This window comes from Sorex araneus, chromosome 7 (assembly GCF_027595985.1).
Source record: "Sorex araneus isolate mSorAra2 chromosome 7, mSorAra2.pri, whole genome shotgun sequence".
NCBI classification, from domain to species: Eukaryota; Metazoa; Chordata; class Mammalia; order Eulipotyphla; family Soricidae; genus Sorex; species Sorex araneus.
Genome location: NC_073308.1, coordinates 40851153 through 40858601, shown reverse-complemented (window position 1 = coordinate 40858601; position 7449 = coordinate 40851153).

The window sequence follows — 7449 nt, the reverse complement described above, 5'->3', positions numbered from 1 at the left end:
ATGGTAGTGGAAAGGTGTCATGGTGGTAGGATTGGTGTTTGAATATTAAATGTAATCAAATACTGTGAACTACTTTATAAAATAAAAAAACTTTTAAAAAATGAAGCTGCTCCTCTGTCTCCAGACTTTTATACCTTCTGCCTTCTCTGTGACTCTTTATACAGAAAAGTTTCATTCGTCCCTTTCACCATCTCATAAATACAGTTGAGACTCTTCTTCCTCCTAACTAGGAATACTCAATAAACCTTCAATGTTTCAGTCAAATATCTGCATATAACTCTCTTTCCAGCTAGCGTCCCTTTCTAGGACTAAACCTTTCTGCTGAGTGACATCTTGGTTGTCCCCATCACTCTGTCACCTCTTGCACCAGTTTCATCCCTGTAGCGTCTGTTAGAATTTCGACAGATTAAGGGTCCCCTGATGCTCTTTCTGAAAATTAAGAGAATGACTCTGAAGGAGGATCTTTAACCAGAAACCTAGTGATCTTCTTAGGAAGCTTTGATGTAATTAAATGCTGCCTTGATGGGTAAGGAAGAGTTCCTCTGCATGCATGTGCTCGCATGTCCAACACACCCGCGCCTGGTACAAGCAGGAAGCTAATGCCTCCCGGGCAGGGCTGAGGTCCCAAGTGAGAGGGGACCATTTCCCATCTCTCACACTTCAAGCCCATGAATATCTCCTCTCATTCTTTGATGCAAAGAAAAAATAAAAAGGTACACTTGACTTAGAATTCTCATTTCTTCCATCCTAATGTTTCCAACCTCCGATCTGCATAAAGAAGAAAACAACAATACATGGTTTTTATTTAACAAGAAAGGGACTTTTTCATTCAGTATGAAGGGAAATAAACTTTTTCAGGACCACTTAGTTAATTCATAACGTGGATAAGAACAGACTCAGAGCCCAGAGGCCAAGATTGCAGATACTTACCCAGGGTTCTTGATAAAGTGGCATGTAATGACAACAAAATAATGGCCAGTGTGTCTCTCCCTTTCAGGTGAGTGTTTAGAAACAGGGGAGTTTGCTATTGACATGTACAGGACTGATTACATTTAAGCCTATTTGTTTCGTTAAAAACCACAGCAGTAGATAAAGATAATGTTGGAGTGGTTATTTATATTACTAAACGATCCATTAAATGATCTTGGAATTCCCCTAAGCAACAAAAACTTTAGACACATTTTTCAAATGACCCCATTTGCCAAAATTCAAATTTTATACTACTTTTCAATAACATGTTTGAGCACAGGAAGTACAGAGCTGACTAAGTAACGCCCAAATAGCAACCTTGCAAAAAGTTCAATTATAGAACTAAAGTGAGTCTTTATCCCAAAATATATTCAAAGTGTATTGACCCAATATGCACTGATGGATTCTGGTAAAAATAGAAATATCACTAGGAGATAATTCAGATAAACCTCAATGGTAGTCCTAAAAACAGGTACAAAAGCTGTCTGGGCCCCATAAATGGAGGCAGGAGTGAAGCTAACACCCAAAACAGGGTGTTTATTTCCAGCGGAATTTAATTCCCAACCACACCCTCCCCCCATACACACACCCCATATGGGATGCACTTAGTCCAAACAAAGGTTGGTGCTGAAGATTCAGGGTGGGAAGAAAAGCTGTGCATCTCAGAAGAAGAGATGGGTAATGGCAGGATTCCCAGCCAAGGTGGGCTCTCCCATCTGAGGTAAGCAGTAGTGGGATGAGGACACAGATTGGTGGGATTAGAGGTGGGAATATCATATACCCCAAAATCCATTGTAACAATCTATGTAAAGTATGGTGTCTAAATAAAATCTGGAAAAATGTTTATAAAAATGCACAACCCCATCACCCTGCCTGTTTCCTGCAAAGGGTTGATGGCAGGCAGAGGATAACAAGGATAGTACAAAGCGTCTCCAAAGAGAGGCCTCAAGGACCTGGGAGACCCGGAGCAGAAACACCCGCAAGCATCACTTGTCTTCTTGCTCTATTGTCAACGCAATGTCAACCAGCCTCACACACGTCCCCGCCCCCTCCAGCCTCCCTTGTCAGCCCACCCCATCAGCAGGAGTGACCTGCCAGAGTCTGTGTCACCTGGTTCTTGATGTGATGTGTGTGGACGATATGCTCTAGAGTCGGGCCTCTGCCCACTTGGCTGGAGGCAGGGCATTTGATTTCAATTGGGGTTTTTCCCCCCAGCTTTCTTCTGCTGCTGTAGTGGTGTCCTCACAGTCTCGGTCCAGAAGAAACCTTTTCATTATGGCTCACAGCTGTGATCCTTGGGTTAAAAGAAATTACTCATGAAAGGGCAGCCTGGGGTAGAAAGCAGCCGCATCAGAAGAAACCTGGGCTTCCAAGGGAGAGAGAACTTCAAGGATTTATTGACGTGAGGGAGATCACAGCTCTGGCGTCAAGCCCGGCTGCTGACATTTGCGATAGATTTAGGCATCGCAGTTTGACTTGGAATTATTTTCTAGCTCCAGCTAAGAGGTAAGAGAGGCATTCTGATCTGCTCCTGATGGTTTCCCTGATGCTCAGGCAAAATTAAGAGAGAACAGTAAGTATCGCCTTTTCTGTTTGCTTCCCTTGCTCCTTCCCTTCTTTTCTTTTCCGAGTTCCGTTTTTGAAACATGGCTCTTGACCTCCTTCTGTTGGCTCGTGCTATCTGGTGAGTGTTCCCTAAAGGAGCTGTAACTTGAGAGCATCTTCACACCTATGAGGGCAGTACTAAGGGGATGGAGGTTTCTATGTCACAGAGTAGTTCATAGACCTCCTTATGAACTACTGTGTCCTCAGGCTGAGCCTCCCAAGAGGAGAGCTAATCACAAACTGGGTCTGGTTTGGCTGCTTCTTAAATTTTGAGTCAGGGACTGGAGAGATACAACAGGATGTAAGGCATTTTCCATGCATGCAATTGACCCCTCTGTTCAATCCCCTGAAATGCATATATTTGGTCCCCAAACACTGACAGGGCTCAGGCCAAAGCAAAGAGCCAGGAATAAATGTTCCCTGAGCACCACCAGGTCAAGGCCATAGTTTCCCTGGATAACACACACACACACACACACACACACACACACGCACACACACACACACGCACACACACGCACACACACGCGCGCACACACGCGCGCACACACGCGCGCGCACACACACACAAACACGCGCACACACACACGCACACACACGCACACACACGCGCACACACACGCACGCACACACACGCACACACACGCACACGCACACACACACGCACACACGCACACAAACACAGAGCAGGAGTAGGGAGTGGAGGGGGCAGGAATAAAGATGAGAGAAAATGATACTTTCAAGATTAGCTACTAAGGTCCCCTCCCATTCCAGGGAGGTTGAGGTTCAGAAAGACAGAGCGCTCTCCTGAAACCCAGTCATAATTGTCATACGTAGTTATTTAATTTGGCATATCCAATATGCACAGGTAGCTTGCCAGGCTCTGCCGCGCAGGCTCGATACTCTCTGTAGCTTGCCGGGCTAGTAACAATAAGTCTCTCAATGAGAGACGTTACTGGTGCCCGCTCGAGCAAATCCATGAGCAACAGGATGACAGTGATATACAGTTATTTAATTAAAAAAAAAAATTAACACAGAGTGACCTTTCTAGATCTCACAGCAATTTTTGTTTTTTTTTGTTTGTCTGTTTTTGGCTTTGTTGGGTCACACCCAGCATTGCACAGGTGTTACTCCTGGCTCATACACTCAGGAATTACTCCTGGTGGTGCTCAGGGGACCATGTGGGATGCTGGGAATTGAACCCAGGTCAGCTGTATGCAAGGAAAACGCCCTACCTGCTGTGCTATCGCTCCAGGCCCCTCACAGCAATTTTTTAGGACATTTATACTGGAATCCAGGTCTGCCACCTTCCGCTCCAGAAAGAGAAATGCATAGCATTGTTTCTATTCATTGCTACTCATTAAATAACAGAAAGGGCTCTGTTTGTTGGACAATAATATTAAAAGAGCTATCATTAAATGGACAACTGGTAAGGCCAGGCACCGAGCCTATGCAGGGATGCCAAATGTTTTGTTTTATACGGCTCATTATGTTGTGACAGGTACAGCTCAAGGCTGTTATTTAATCTGTATAAAAACTCAAGACTAAGTAGTAGAGGCCTAGGACCCCCTTAGTACTATCTGTCTCCAGTTATCTTCAAGATTCTAGGACTTAGGAAAACATTACTGTTCATAGAAGGAGATTTCTAGAAGCATAGTTGTCACTCAGATAAAAGCATTTACTCCTGAAGAAAGCCAAGGTCAGCCATTGAGAACCCAAGGCAGATATTCTTCCCCACAGTGATGCTCCAAGCAAGCTTTAGCCCCATTCCCAGCCCCTTGCTTTTGGTTCACTTAGTAAAAAGAGATGAGTAGGCCAGTGTGTCTTCTAGATGAACTGCTTGTTAAATATATATTCAGGCCATATTTTGATGGCTCCCAGTGGAATGATTTATAGGAAGTTGGAAAAGAACTGTTGTGTTTTATAGTAGATCCTGGGAATTTGACAACAGCTGCTGAGACTGTATGCAAACAGATTTTTCCTGTTTCTGGTTACTGCACACTGTGGTGGCTCCTGTAGTTTGCTTGAGCACACTGCTGTGTGTCCTAGCTGAGGAAAGGGGACCCAGGACAGGGCTGTCCAAGTGCCAGGGTTCTCTCAGCCTGGTAGGCTACTTCTATTCAAATGCTACCAAAAAAGCAGTCGCATAAGGAAGAACAAAACAAAGTTGTCTTCATGCCTTCTCCTAAGTCCCCATTTCAGTTTCTCCATATTGTAACATGCATCAGTTTCTGAGTTCTATTATTCCAAATATTTGATAGTGTAGGTCTGGAGTGAGATCAGAATTCAGTAAGTTAAGCATGTTCTAGTCTGTTTTAATAAAGTGTTTTAGAGATTAAGTTTGAGGACCAACACCTATAATTCAGAGCAACGGATAGGAGCTTTTCAGAAGGAAATAGTGATCAGGATGCTGCCCATTTCAGGACACCTAAGGTTGCCCCCAGGGGTGACACACCCAGCAATACTCAGTGTTTACTCCTGGTTCTGCACTCAGGAATAACGTCTGGTGGTGCTTGGACCACATGGGATTATGGGAATCAAACCTGGGTCAGCTGCATGCAAGACAGGAGCCTTACCCACCCACCGTACTATCTCTCCAGACTTGTGGTAAGGTGGTCTTTCAAAGAAAAGAGCAGGATCCCCTAGATGAGTTGTTTGTTTCCCTCTTAGTTAGGATCTTAGGTAAGGGTTTCATACCCTGTAAAATTCATATTGGCCTGAGTATCCATGAAGACCCTTCTAACTCCCCAGTAGTCTGAGCACTGGAAACCACAGGAATCATTTCTGCAATCAAGATGTTATTGGCATGCCAAGTGAGGAGAGAGGAGAAAGGGAACAGTAATAGACTTATTTGATATAACAAGTGCCCAACCTTTAATCCTTAAACAGTCTTACAATAACCCTATTTGGTAGCACTGAGGTCTGCACAGCTTTGTCTTCCTAAAGTTTATGTGTTGGAACCCTAATAGCGAGTGTGGTGTTATTTGCAAGTGGGACCTTTGGGAAATGGTTAGGTTATGAGGGGGAGACCACATGGATGGAGTAGTGTCTGAACTAGAAGAGAACAAGAGAGATAATCTATGACCATGAGGACATGGCAGGAAGCTGTGTTGATAAATCAGTTTGTGTGAAATTATAAAGCATCATGAATAGTCAAAGCTGTACTGAGAAATAAAAAATAGGCAGGTATCTCTTTACTTTTCCTAAAACTATACAATAAAACTATAGTCATCAAAACAATGTGGTACAGGAACAGCAACAGACCCTCTGACTGATAGGCCAGTATCTAGTACCCACGGCTAAAACCCCAGATCTATAGTGAACTAACCTTTGACAAAGGAAATGATATATAAAGTGGAGTGAAGAAAGCCTCTTCAACAAAAAGCATTGAGAAAACTGCATAAGCCCAGGTTTTAAAAAATGAAGCTGGATCCATATCTCACACCTTACACAAAAGTGAATTCAATATAGATTAAAGACGGATCAAAGTGTATTAGACCAGAATCCATAAAGCACACTGAGGAAAATATCAGCACAATGCTCCAAGACTTAAACCTCAAAGATATTTTCAATAATATAATTCCATTGGAAAGAGCAATAGAAACAAAAATAAACAAATGAGACCACAGCAAACTCAAGAGTTTCCGCATGGAAAAACAAACACAGATGCCTCTACTTTGGTTAGATCCACGGTCACCATACCTCATCCTCCATTTAAATGGACCTAGCTTCATAGCCAAACCTTGACAACCAGCCGAATTCTTCTCAAGCTGCAAAATGATAATGCTAGTGTTTTGGGAATGGGGGTGGACAGATTCTCCTCTCCTCCATCTAGGCCCACCAGCCCCCACACCTGATCTCCTCTGCCATTCTAACTGGCACAGCTTCACACCTGATCCAAAATTCACAGTACTACAACTGAATAGCAACACAAAAAATTTAATGGGAATGTTGTGTAGAAGCCCACCAAGCAAGCAATGAGCAAAAATTATAACACAGAAGTCTCAATCAGCACCAACCAGGTCAGTAAATCCTCAAACAATGACTTTCGAAATACTTTTGTGAAATATGAGAACCAATTTCTCATAAATTGACTCTTACTGATCTATTTTCTGATCATTCCATTTGCCATTTTGTTCTAACAAACAATATGAAGAAAAATTGTTATAAGTCTGCTAAGAGGGCAGATTTAGGAATGGGAGGTAAAACAGAGATATCAGTAAAGATCACACCAGCGGTCAGATTGATGTTGGAACACTATATACCTGAAACAACTGTATTTGAACAACTTTGTCAATCATGGTGTTATAATGTTAAAAATAAAAAAAGAAGAAGCACAAACTAAAATTAAGACAGAAAATTTAATGAAGAAAATATCTATAATCAACATATCATATATATGTACATACATATATATACATATATCACTGTATCACTGTCATCACTTCATCCCATTGCTCATTGATTTTCTCGAGTGGGCACCAGTAATGTCTCCATTGTGAGACTTGTTACTGTTTTTGGAATATTGAATACACCACAGTAGCTTGCCAGGCTCGCTCTGCCATGCAGGCAGGATACTCTTGGTAGCTTGCCGGGCTCTCTGAGAGGGGTGGAGGAATCAAACCCGGGTCAGCCGCATGCAAGGCAAATGCCCTACCGGCTGTGCTATTGCTCCAGCCCAATTATATATATATATATATATATATATATATATAAACCCCCCAAAAAAGGGAAAGGAAATTAACCAACACTTCTCTGAAGACAGATAGCCAATAGGCACATTGTCACATATCATCCCATACCAGTGATAATAGCACAAATTAAAAAATGAGAAAAATCTGTGTTGATGGGTGAAAAATAAATTCTTGTCTACTG